Source organism: Suricata suricatta, chromosome 5 (assembly GCF_006229205.1).
Source record: "Suricata suricatta isolate VVHF042 chromosome 5, meerkat_22Aug2017_6uvM2_HiC, whole genome shotgun sequence".
In the NCBI taxonomy this organism is placed as follows: Eukaryota; Metazoa; Chordata; class Mammalia; order Carnivora; family Herpestidae; genus Suricata; species Suricata suricatta.
In genome coordinates, this window is record NC_043704.1 from 19,563,316 (window position 1) to 19,576,001 (window position 12,686).

Below are 12,686 nucleotides of genomic sequence, written 5' to 3' on the forward strand. Positions count from 1 at the left end.
TTGGCAGGAGTATCTTCCCTTTGAAGCCCCCTCAGAAAGCTCTGGATCCCCATCAGGATGTGTCACATATGCTGGTGGAATGGATCAGGTCATTTGCTCAGAGAGAGCTCTATCTCCTGCTTTCTTTATCAAAACCATGCTAGTGACAGAGTCAGAGATGCGAGTTAGTCACAGATGTTCCCACTTGACATTTGGACCAGATGGTACCTGGTTTTGTGGGGAGGAGGGCACTGTCCTGAGCATGTTGGGACACGTGTGGCAACATTCCTGGCTTCCACCCATCATACGGCAGTAGTAACATCCCTCCACCCCCACTACACACACCCTGCTGAACTGTAATCACTAAAAATGTCTCTGGACATTGCAAGAAACCCCTGGGAAGGCAACATTGCTGGTATCTGACTACCAGGGGCCACAGAGAAAACACAGAAAAGTTGCCAGGAAGCCATCAGGAAAGCTGCCAGCACAGCAACATACTTCTAGATATATTTCCAAAGGCAAAGGAAACAAAAGCAAAAATAAACTATTTGGGCTCCAGCAAAATAAACAGCTTTTGCACAGAGAAGAGAATCATCAATAAAACAAAAAGGCAACCTATTGACTGTGAAATGATATTTGTATGTGATATATCCATTAAGGGGTTAATATCCAAAATATATAAAGAACTTCTACAACTCAACACCTAAAAAAAGTGAACAGTCTGGTTAAAAAATGGGCAGAGGACCCGAAGAAACATTTTTTTCCAGAGAAGACATTCAGATGGTCAACAGACACATGAAATGATGATCATTGTCACTAATCACCAGAGAAATGAAGCTAAAACCACAATGAGATATCACCTTATACTTGCCAGAATGGCTAAAATAAAAAATAGAAAAAACAACAAGTGTTGGTAAGAATGTAGCAAAAAGGAACTTCTGTGCCTTGCTGGTGGCAATGTAAACTAGAATGACCACTGTGAAAAACAGTATGGAGGTTCCTTAAAAAATTAAAAATAGAAATACCGTATGATTCAGTAATTCCACTACTAGATATTTGCCCCCCAAAATGAAATACTAATTCAAAACGATATATGCACTCCTATGTTTACTGCAGCATTATTCACAATAGTGAAGTTACGGAAACAACCTGTTTATATAGACAAATGGATAAGGAAGATATGGTGTGCATGTGTGTGTGTAACATATACACATTATAAAAATGTATATATGGTTTCTATACAGGAATATTACATAGCCATAAAAAGGAGATCTTGTAATTTGCAACAACATGGACAGACCTAGAGGGTATTAAGCTAAGTAGAATAAGCCAGACTGAGAAAGTCAAATACCAAATGATTTCACTCATATGTGGAATCAAGAAATGAAACAAAACAAATGAATAAACAAACAAAAAGGAGAAACAGACCTATAAACACAGAAAACAAACTAATTGTTGCCAGAAGGAAGGGGGTGGAGGGGTTGGCAAAATGCATGAAGAGATACGGACTTCCAGTTGTGGAATGGATAAACCATGGGAATAAAAGCCACAGCAGGGTACAAGCCAACGATCCTGTCATCCTGTCGGAGGATGACAGACAGGAGCCATGCTGGTGAGCAACCGAGTCACTGCGTGTACATCTGAGACTCATGCGATGTTGTGTGTCAATTACTCTAAAAATTTTAGGAAGGGAAAGCAGGAAGGCAGGAAGGAAAGAAGGAAAGAAGGAAGGGAGGGCGGGAGGGAGGAAAGGAAAAAAGGAAAAAAGGAAATGGAATGAAAAGCTTCCAGGCAGCCATCAGGCTTCTGCCTGAGGGGCACTGTGTCGATATCAAGTGTGTCATATGCACACAGTGTGGCTGGTGGTCTCTCCAGTGTCCCCTCTATAGTTAGCTCCAGGCGGGTCTGGCATGATGATGCACTATCTCATTTTGTTCCACACAAAGCACATGTGCCCACTGACCCTCCACGGGCAAGTGCTCTTCGCCCTCCTCTATGGCTATCGTCGGCAATAAAAGCCACAAAGCAATGCTTTCATACCTTCAGTACCTTGCAGACGTCTTAGATGAACAACTCTTTTATACCTGCTCTGCCTTTTATTGTAATCCCTCATCACAGGGTCTGGAATAATTCCAAATGCCCATCCGAAGTGCACGTGGTAGACGCATGCCATACTCAGGACCTCCCCCTATCCTCTCAAAGGGCCCCTTCAGGGCTCAGCACATACCCAAATACACAGAAATGCACGGATAGGCACGGCCTAGCCTCAGCCTGGTGCCTTTACCATAATTGTGCATGAAATAAGTAACGCTCATAGCAGGGAAGAGCAGTAAGTAATTAGATTTCTATTCCCAAATCCAGCTAGAAAACATTAGCTAAAAACTGTTAGCTAACATTTGCTTCATAACAGTGATGCTCACTTACGGGGATACCAGGCCGAGAAGTGTCATGAAATGAGATCTCTCCACATTTCTTAAAGTAGCCAGGCTTTTCCGGTGGCCATATTCTAAACGAGAGTCCCTCGAACACCGCTGCACATTTCAGTGCATTAAAATTGATACCGTCTCCCAAGTCCCAGACAGTAGAGATGCAATAACTCATACGGCTTTCGGCTTTCCTGCTGGTCTGTTTATAGAGGAGGCAGGCTGCTTACACATTATTGAAACAGGAAAGCTAGATAATGATATGTTTTGAGAACAGCCCGGGAAACATTGCTCAAGCTCACTCCCTCTTGTGTTTCTGAGCTGTCTATATTATCGGGCTGCAAGGGCTCTGGTTTAATGGGAGGGATGCAGCCGTGGCCCGGCGCCCACACAGCTTTCTTTACAAAGCCGGGGTCCCTGTACAGAGACTACCGACACTCCCCGAAAACATGGGCTGGCCACTGTCTGTGATTTCAAAGCTTCTGTTTGCAAATACTCTTAGCTGAGATGGAAAAAACTGGAATGGAGAGAATTTGTCTTCCTTCTCAATATTATCCAATGCTCAGGAGATGAATTTACGGGCATCTTTCAGGACTGAATGAATCACCCACCGCTTCTTCCTTCATTTGCTACATGGAATTTTAGATAATTATTTTACGTTGTTTAGAAGTTCCGAGAACTCCTTACCTATGATGGAGTGGTCTAACGGTGGAATTTTTTGTTTGTTTTTGGTAACTAGAATATTGAGAGTGAGATTTGAGGTTATATTCCACTGCAATGAAATAAGTATATGTGCTGGTTTTATTGCATCTGTAAACAGGAAGTTGCTAGAATCTCAAATAGTCTAGGACATGAATATTCAGGTTCTTTATGATGAAACAGAACTCATCATTCACACAGACATCGATGACTGTCACCTACCTCCCCTGGGTAACAGGGGACCTGTCAATGAAGCATTTAGGATGCAGAGCACGTGCACTGGGGGGGTCCTACCGCTGAGCAGAGCAGGGCTCCCAGCCGGAAGAGTGTCCTGTAATCCTGCACCTTCCCAACAGGGACAAGCGAATAGGCAAGCACAGGACACCAGCCAATAGTATTTAACAACTGCCTGTGCCATAAACAGTATCAAGCTCATCAGCTTTGAATGACAAAAGAATGTTCTTCCATTTTAGGCACTTATTTCTGTCAGCCACTTGAAACCTCAATCCAATGAGGGGCACCTGGGGTGCCACAGTCCGTTAAGTGCCCCAAATAGGCTCAGGCCATGATCCCACGGTTAGTGAGTTCGAGCCTCACACCAGGCTCTGCACTGATAGTGTGGAGCCTGCTTGGGATTCTGTCTCTCCTCTCTGCCCCTCCCCCATTTATTCTCTCTCTCTCTCTTTCTCTTCCAATAAAAAATCATTTAAAATTTTTAAAATAAGAATCCAATGAGAAAACTATTTCAAGCAATAGAGTTCTTTGATTCACTAAAACAAAATTAAAAGTTTATGAGTGACCATGACCCTAGCATAATTTTGAAGGGAAGAAAATAATAATAAATAACAAACTGCATAAACAACCTGCAGAACAGATTCCAAACCTGTTCAACTAAAGCTTTCATTTGGGACAAAGCTTAACAGCTTCTCTGTCTTATTTATTAGACTTTCTACATGCCTGATGGTAGATATTCATTTTTGCTTCAATCCTCTAGTGCAAGAATTGCTGCAATTTTCCACCTAGACTCTTGCCTCAGAACCAAAGCAGGTAAGTTTCACTAGGAGTATCAGTGAGAGACAACATAATGCAGAATTCAGGGTATTTGAATATGCTTGGGGTAGCATTTGGGGTAGATTTCTGAGCTCTTCCGTGTCTGTGTCTATTGTCAGCTCACTGCAGGAAAGTAAATGTGGTGGAACAAATGAAGTAAAAATGGCAGAGAAAGAAAATTAAATAAGCATACTCTGAAATACTACTGGGACCAACAAGAGCTATGACACATAATAAGCATAAACACAATGTGAAACCAAATGTAGCTAAAACTGTCAAGACTTTCAATATTCAGTTAAATGCCCAATTTTACCATTGTTGTGACCACTGTTGGAATACCTTTGTTGCTACCTTGGAAATATCCAGTCTGCAAACTGAAAACTGACATTCAGGAGAAGAAAATGTGTTCAGATTCCAATATTTGGATGTGTCCATTCTAGTTCATTGTATACCTTCTCAATAGGACATTATTATCCAGACTACAGTTTGGCTCTAGGGCCACAGCACTCTTGTCCAGATCCTTTTTTGAGGGAGAAGGCACCCATCTCCCAATTTCGGGCGGCTCCTAGCTGCATCTCACCCTGGGAATTGCGTCTGCCACAGAGAATGGACTTGTCCAAGGTTACACTTCTGGGAAGGGTGGTCCCACAGCTAGTGACTGGCTGCTATAGACAGGCACCCTGTCCTCAACTTGAATGATAGCTCTAAAATCTGTCTTGGGATCAGCCGAAGCCTCATTTGTAACTCTACTGGAAGTCAGCTTCTCAGAGTTCTGAATCCTACTACTGATTCCCAACCAGTGACTCTACAAAAGCCATTCCCCCAAAACTTGCTTCTTCTGCTTATAACTTCTTATCTCAAAATCTCTTTCCAAGGAACATAAGCTAAGTGAGTTGATGCCAGGACTGGTTCCAGAAAGAAGATGCTAATTTGGGATTTCGGAACTGGATCATTGGATTGGCAATGAGGAAGCTGCCGATAATGGAAGGTAGGGTATGGACAGCACGTGGCATACTACAGCAGTGCAACTGTTCAAACGTTCACTAGTGGCACCATGGATGTGATACCAGTGGGAGGGGAAACACGAGCTAATGCATGTATCAAGTGTTTACGAGATATGAGGAAAAAGACAAACATAAGAATGGAATTTGGTGGCGGCACCTGGGTGGCTCGGTCAGTTAAGCAGCTGACTCTTGATTTTGCCTCAGGTCATGATCTCGAGGTTCCTATGTCCAAGCCCTACATCAAACTCTGCACTGACATGGTGGAGCCTGCCTGGGATTCTCTCCCTCTCCTCTCTCTGCCCCTCCCTGTCTCTCTCTCTCTCTCTCTCTCTCATCATAAATAAACTTAAAAAATATTTTTTAAAAATGTTTGATAGCTGCTATGTGTCATTGATTTGTGAAAAAAGACCAAGGGTGATTCAAGGCAAAAGTGAAAACCTATGATGCTGCAGGGTCTAGCCAGACTATTGCAACCAGGAATTTGGAATGTATGTGTGGGAGTATGGATTCTAAAAGAATGTTCAAGGCGCCTGGGTGGCTCTGTTGGTTAATTATCTGACTACTGATTTCAGCACAGGTCATGATCTCTCAGTTTGTGAAATTGAGCCCTGTATCTGGCTCTAGGCTGACAGTGCAGAGCCTGCTTGGGATTCTCTCTCTCTCCTTCTCTCTCTGCCCTTTCCCTGCTCATTTGAAAGAAAGAATGAATGAACGAAAGGAAGGAAGGAAGGCAGGAAGGAAGGAAGGAAGGAAGGCAGGCAGGAAGGAAGGAAGGAAGGGGAAAGGAAAAGAAAGGGGAAAAAAAGAAGAAAAAAAAGGGAAAAGAAAAAGAAAGAATGTTAGATCCAGGGGGAAAAAGAGAGGAATGTGAGATTGGAACAGGGAGAGCTTATTAGCATGGCCCATTCTCAGAATACAGATTTAACACTAGGGCAAGAACCTGGGAAAATGATACTTCTTCACCATTAGGATGGCTCTTGGAAGCTTAGACAAAGCAGCAGCCTAAACTAAGTGAAGCAGAAATGCCAGAGCCAGTATAACAGTGGATGGGATGAGGAATCAAAAGGTTCAGAAAAGTAGGCATGGTTAAGTGGCTATACTTTGTAAAGTCTACTCTCTTCTGCAAAAAGATACACGGAACCCTCCCTTTGCTGAGGCAGTAAGAACGCACTGGTGAGAAGTGCACCGGTACCACTGAGAAGCTCGGTAGTGGCTGTCCTCTGAAGGGCAGAACCAGGCTTGGCAACATCATGTTCAAAGCCCAATGCAAAATCAACACATGGAGTCCCTTGTTAAAAAAGAATTGCAGGACTGCAACAGCAGAGCACTAAATAAAGTATGAGGCCCTTCTCAGCAAATGCACAAGTCGCACATCCAGGAAGCTAGTCACAAATAGGGCTAATGGTAAAACTTATGGCTACAGAATTGGGCTCCCTCATGATTAGGGAGATGCTGGGATCCTACAAAAATAGAGACCAGTGGCCAGCATTTGCCCCCAGAAGCAAGGGAGCACAAGTATCACAGTAAGAAGCAAAGTTGGAATAGCAACCAGAGGGGCTTGACTTTCACACAGCTTTGGAGATGGTCAGTAGAATACAGTGTTTCTAGAGGCAAAATAGATGGGCAGTAAATGAGAGTAGTCTTTAACTTAAATAATAAGATCAGGAAGCTGACAGCGGTCACCTTAATAAAAATTTAGTATCACTTGCCCAATTTCCAGACATAGCCTATTCTCAGACCCAGAACCCACTAACTGATCAGTTCCTCTGAAGAAAGAGTCTGAAACATCACAGTAGGTATATTCAATAGCAAGCTCCCAAGTCCTTCCTCACAGGGGCCTAATGGCATTTACTGAACTAACCATGTGATGAGGACAAGAGAATGCCCAAGCCTTTCAAGAATTTAAAGAATCTAAATTAGCACTCAGACCCAGGTATCTAAAGCATCACCATGGTCTCTCATGTTGGGGCACATAGAAACCAGTAATAAATGGCCTCCTAACTTAGGTCGATGTCACAGTTCATCCATTGGACCCATGAACCCATCCAGTGGTCGTTTCTTCCAGACTCCAACTACATCATTGGAATAGACATACTTGGCCATTAAAAAAAAATGCTAAAATTGGTTCCTTAATATTGGTTCCTTAATATGGTAGTATAAGAGCTTCATGATGAAGAAAGCCAAGTTCTTCCTTGACCAAGATAGTAAATCAAAACAAAAATGCATGCTTGGAGGGAGGGGAAGGCAGTGTCACCTCTACAAAGGAGAGCAGAGATATGGGTCTCCATGATTTCCCAATTCAATCACCAGTCAGATCCCTCAAACACTAAATGGATCATGGAGCCTGGGTGGCTCAGTGGGTTGGGTGTCCATCTTTGGCTAGGGTCCTGATCTCACAGTCTGTGGGTTCGTGCCCACATCGGGCTCTATGCTGACAGCTAAGGGCCTGGAGCCTGCTTTGGATTCGGTATCTCCCTCTCTCTCTATGTTCCTACCCTACTCATGCTTGCTCTTTCTCTCACTCTCAAAAATAAGTAAACATTAAAAAAAAAAACCATAAAAGCCAAATGGATCATGGTAGAGGACGATAGACTGCTACCAAGTTAACAAAGCATTAGCCCAATTACAGCTGCTATGCTCGATGTGGTAGCTTTGCTATAATGGGTTTACACAGCTTCTAGCATAAGGTAGGATAACATTAATCTGGCAATTCTGCATTCTTTTCTATTCCTGTCATCATGAAACTCAGAAGCATTTTGCATTCACGTAGAACAGAAAACAGGATACATCTATGCTTTTAGCCCACGACTATATTAACTCTCTTACTCTTGTCATAATATGGTCTGAAGGGACCTGGATCATCTTTTCACAGATTATCGCAAACCAATCAAACCAGAAGAACAGAATATGGCTCATACCACTGAGCCCTTAGTAGGGCATGTGTATACCAGCACATGGGATATAAATGCTACGGATTCTCAGGGGGCCACCACATCAGTGATGTTTGAAGTCCTGTAGTCCAGTAGCCTGCAGTTCGCCAGAACATCTCTAAACGTAGGGGCAAATTAGTGCACAGTGAAGCTCCTCAGACAGAAGCACGTTGCTTTCACAGCCTTTTCATCTAGAGGCAGTACACTTCCCCACCTGAAAATACTATTTTGACCCATTTGGCAGATGACAAGGAAGGCTGGTGGCTTTGAGAGGAGCCAAGAGCAGGTCTAGTCTGTGGTTCACATAGCCTGGTCTCTTAGGCCATACAACTTGGCCAACCCTGTTGTCATAGAGGTATATATGGTGGGAAGAGACACCATGTGGAATCTATGGCAAGTCCCAACAGAAGAATCACAATGTAGGCCCCTAGGGTTCTACAGAAAGTCCATGCAGTCAATAGCAAACAGCTACATGCCATTCAAAAAGCCCCTTTCAGCAGGCCATTGGGCCCTTACCCCCAGAAAATCATGTAGCCGGACCATTAAGAGATATCAGGTCTACTATTCTAACAGGTTAGGCAGAGCCAGCAGCGGCAGTCCACTATAAAATAGAAATAGTAAATCCTGGATTAGATGCAGAATTAGCCAGAGAACACAAGTAAGCTGCCCAATCAGACACCTTCGGCTCCCGTATAATTCACTTCTCTTCCAACTCACACCTTTGACCATATGGAGGAGTCCTTTAGGACCAGTTGACTGGGGAGAAAAAAAGGTCAAGCTTGTTTCTTAGATGGGTCAACTCAGTAGCAGCACCAGGCTTTGTGTTGTTTTGTATGACCTCACTCAGTCCTCATGGCTAGACTGAAAACTTCATGAGGCCAGAGCATTTGTCTATCTGGTTCACCATTTAGTCACCAAGGTCCAGTACACTGTTTACCTGGTATGTGTTCTACCAATGAATATTTATTGATCCCATAATGGATCCCAAGTCCTGTGTGGGTGCTAGGAATACTGCAATAAATGCAATAGAATATATCAAACTTCAGTAGATTCAATAAATATTCGTGGAAGAATGAAAGAACATCTCTTTAGCATCCAAGGTCCTGCCAGGAATCAGAACCCAATTTGAATTGCTAAAAATTCTTTCTCATGATATGGTCAGAGACCAGAATGAGTGGGAAGACTTTACCACCCATAGGTTTGAAGGTGTGAAAGGGGAGGGTGGCATTAGGGAATATGATTTGAAAATATTAAGCTAGGACCATCCAAAAGCTATAGTTGAGGGACCTAAACATTCCATGAAATATGGCCCAGAGCAGAAAGGGAGTCTAGAAGAAATGCTTGACCTCTCTCTTCCTTCATGCTCAGATCTCCACCAGTGTCTCTCTTTGGCAACTACTGGAAGCCAACTAACTAGAAAGGGAGGCCTGGTGACAGGCATCAGCCACCAAAAAATCAATCAGAGCAGAGAAGATGAAACAATGGACGTGGAAGTAGGGGCAAGAGGACAAATGGAGAAAACAGAATAAACACTTTGAGAGAGCTATCTTTTCCTAATTTAATATGAGAAAACTGAGGCTGAGCCTGATCCCACAAGCAAAATTATAGAGACAGAATTCAAACCCAAGGCAAAAAATTCCAAAATCACTCCTTTTAATCAACATGTCATTTTGTATCTAGGCATTCTGATTTCTGGAAAAGTTGAAAGTGCATAGATTGCATAAATTATATTTCTATTCCCAGAAACATCTATAAATTAGAGTCTCAGTAAATGGTACCTGATAAGGTAACAGAATCTTAATGAGAGAGCTTGGAAATTTGATCATAGAAAGTCATGTAATGGGCAATTCATTTCAAAGGAGAGTATGCACCATGTCTGGGGATTGCCGACCTTTATAAAAGACAGTCCTTGGCATACTGGACCTATTGATATGAAGGCGTGAAGTAACAATGGAAGGCGTCAGACCCTCTGCCCCTCCTCTGTGTCTCTGGGTTGTGTACTCCTTAATAAGGGTACCTGAAAACTTCCCAATAGATATGCAACATGGTGGCTTTAAATGAATCCATTTCCAGAACCTCCACTTCCATACCTATCATTCCAAAAATAAACTTGTCTGACGATGTGCCTGCAGGCACTTCATTCTTTACCATCTCTCATCTCATTATCACTGTTCTCCCACTTTACAAAAGAAAGGCATACCTCTCATTTTGAGGCTTATCCCGGTACCTTGCCCCATAGTGGGCTAGCCTCCCTGCCTCCAAACACAAGGACACACTGGAGAACCCATTGTTCCGGAGCGCAAGTCCTTTTGGCACAAATTAAGAAATACTCATGGCAAAGCTCCCTAGTGAAGCTACCTGGCTAACTTGTTTTCTGCATATCTAATTAATTAATTGTCCCAGAATTAGTATTCCAAAATGAGGTTGTCACCAGGATGCATGTTAGCAAATTTATGTGAATGAAAAAATTCTGTCTCACTCTTTTCTGATGGAAAATAAGCAATCTGACTGAATGACTTGACAATAAGAATTGGCTTTGTTTAGGAGGTGGTATTGCAACATGTACCATACTCAGAATAAGCTAAATCCACACTTCATTTTTGATAAAAATATATTAAAACCTCTTATGCAATATCCAATATGGTGGCAATTATATTCTTTCATAACTAATTAAACTTATAACATGTGGACTTAAAAGTGTGGGGACACACACCCTTTTAAAATTCTCTTAGGGAGTATATGAGCAAAACAGTTGGAGGATACTATTCCAGATCCTACGGTAGAATAATTTTAGACCTAGAAGGGATATGGTTACTTGGTACAACTTTCTTGGTAGAGGAAAGCAAAAAACAGAGAAATTAACGGACCTGCAACCAGTTTGTGATAGAGCTGGAGTTAGAACCTGTCTCCTGGTCCCTGAAGCACGTTTCTAATTGAATTACTTCACTCCTAGAATCCTGCCCTCTCTCCCACGCTCTGCAGTCCATCAAAGAGCCCTTACTCCAGAAAGCAGACGTTAGTTAAATAAATGAGCAATTCTCCTTAGAAGAGAAATGCCAAAGAAAGCAGAATCCACGTGCTTGCTTATCTTTAATTGACCTTGGCTGCGACACCAGTAGGACTAAGTGGGGTGAGATCCTTGGAGTTGGAAGGGTTAACCTGAGTCACAAAACTATCTTGATTGGCCACAGGTTACAGCCATTGAACTGAAAGATCAATTTCACCCCAGCCTCACACAGCGATCACATCTGTCTTCTGAAATGTGTGTTCCTTGAACATACCCAGCTCCTTCACAGGACCGTCAGACTCTGGCCTGACCCCTGGGAGCTTCCCAAGATGTCTCCCTTTCAGATTTAATTAGCATGGCGCTCTAGGAGGCCTTCACAGAGGTACAGTGGCCCGTGTCCAGAGCACATGTGACCACGATTTTGCCTCACAGGCAATGAAACTATATCCCCTGTAGATCCAGTCATGACTTCCCTATGACACAGTTCATGTTCTCTGCTTTATTTTTCTGCTTTATTTTTTTTCCCTATTCTACAGAATTTCTATTTTTCTGTTCAGCTTAACTGAAGATGTTTACTTGCTTTGGGCTCAGAGGAATGAAGGCATATAAATTATCTCTGGGAGCAGGTGAGGGAAGGCATGGGAGTTTGTAAGATTCCACTGGCTTTCATTTGCAATGATTAGTTGTGCTAACTAGACTAAAATCGAAAACTATATGTTAATAGGGAAAGAATCATCCATGTTAATTGGGCATACAATTACAGCAGAACATTTAATAAGCAAAAAACTAGGGCCAAGAGGGCTTGGAATAAAAATCATTAAAAGAAGTTCAGTGACTATTGATTCTGAATGGTTGGCATTAATTTATGAGCAATCAATACTCTTTTAATTGGAATTTTGCTGTCTCTGGGTACATACACAGCACAGTCTATTAAGGCAAACGATAAGTCCCCTTTGTTTTAGAGCTTATGGCAGGGAATTAGAGATGAGATCTTAGAATGGGGCCTTTATTTCACTCGCCAGTATCATTTAACTATGAAATAAAATCAAAGAAGCAGTTCTATTTACACCAGAGACCCCAAATCTAGAGAGGCACTCTCTCCCTCTGTGTATATAAATAATGCCGCCACCCACCACCGCCCCGCCTCCTTACTATACACTATTTCAAAGAAAGCAAGGCTATGTACTATAGAGATGGAATTTTTTTTCCTGCTTGGGAGATTAGATACTAGAAAAATCTATAGAACAGAGTGAGAGCTCCAGGTTTCGTCCAGATGCCATCATTCATCCCATGCGTGACTCTTTCGAGCTTCAGTTGCATTGTATAAATAAGGATGATAATATTTACTTCCTCAAAAAAGTGGTAAGGATTAAAGGGCAGAAGAACGCTACAATGTAAGTCAGTAGGATGACCTTTGCAAATGAATGCTCCTGGGTGAATATTTCAGTTGCCAGTCTTAAATACTTACCCACTCCACAAAACAGAAGTCTCAAGATTCTAGGAGACCAGGTAGGTCCATGGACGTATCATAATCGTTTCCATATTACACTTTCCTCCTTGCTCTGCACCTTCAAAACTCATGCTGGCCCTCAGG